Here is a 1,321-nt window from a genome sequence, read left to right as displayed (position 1 = left end):
CTGAGACCTCTGGCAGAGGCGTCAGGCCTGGGCAGGGGGCCGATCCTGCAATTGGAGGGTGATGGGGGTCAACGCCTGAGGGCTCCCAGTATGTGAGAGGGGGCAGGTTGGGCTGAGGGACACCCCCCCCCACACACATCCAGTGCACGAATTTCGTGCACCGGGTCCCTAGTATGATATATTATAAAATCAATACCACAATAAGGTTAGTTAACACCTTCTTTAGCTCACATAACTACTATAGTTGACCCTTGAATAATGCGGGAGTTAAGAGCACTGAACCCCCCCACATAGTCGAAAATTCATGTAAACCTTTCGATGTCCCCCCAAATTTATCTACTAACAGCCTATTATTAACTGGAAGCTTTACCTGTAACATAGTCAATTAACTATATTTGTGTCTTATTTGTATTATATACTGCATTGTTATAATAAAGTAAGCTAGAGAAAAGATGTTATTAAGAAAATCATAAAGAAGAGAAAATACATCTATAGTATTTATTGAAAAAATTCCACATATCAGCCCACTGATGCAGTTCAAATCCATGCTATTCAGGGATTAACTGTGTTTGTTGTTGTTAATGTGAGAACATTTCAGATCTACTCTCTTAGCAACTTTCAAATATACAATTCAGTATTGTTAGCTATTGTCACTATGCTGTACATTAGGTCCTCAGATCTTACATCTCTTATAATGGGAGTTTGTACCCTTTGACCAACATCTCATTTCCCTCACTCTCCAGCCCTTGGCAACCACCACTCTACTCTCTGTTTCTATGAGCTCAGTTGTTTTAGATTCCACATATAACTGAAGTTATTCAGCATAAAATTCAGGTTCCAAAAAGGCTCAAGACACCTTCAAGAGATAATGGGGGGAGAAAAGAGTAGCAATCATCAGATAACTAGGGGTTGGTGAAAAGTCTTTGACATTAGAGAAGCACTATAAACATTACTACAAAAGAAAAATGTATTACTGAAGACCAGAAGGATTAGCCATCATTATTTGAGATGGAAGATGCTTAGGTTGGAGATGTCATCACTTCAGGTATTTGAAGACAAATAAAGAGAAATAGCCAGGGGATGATGCTGGGAAAATATTTTCCTAAATGTATGTTGTAACAACCCATATTTATCGATTTAGTTAGTGCTTTTATTTCTAGGAATGCATCCCATCTTCATGTACTTACAGGCAAAAGCATATTCATCATGAAGCTAATGAAACGTAAGCATAAGGACCTCCACCAGTACAGGTCCTGTCTGAGGTATATGACAGGTCCATAACTCTATGTCCATATAGCTGCAAGGACTTTTTAATCATTTG

Source organism: Myotis davidii, unplaced genomic scaffold, assembly GCF_000327345.1.
Source record: "Myotis davidii unplaced genomic scaffold, ASM32734v1 scaffold523, whole genome shotgun sequence".
NCBI classification, from domain to species: domain Eukaryota; kingdom Metazoa; phylum Chordata; class Mammalia; order Chiroptera; family Vespertilionidae; genus Myotis; species Myotis davidii.
Note: the sequence above shows the minus strand (reverse complement) of the source record.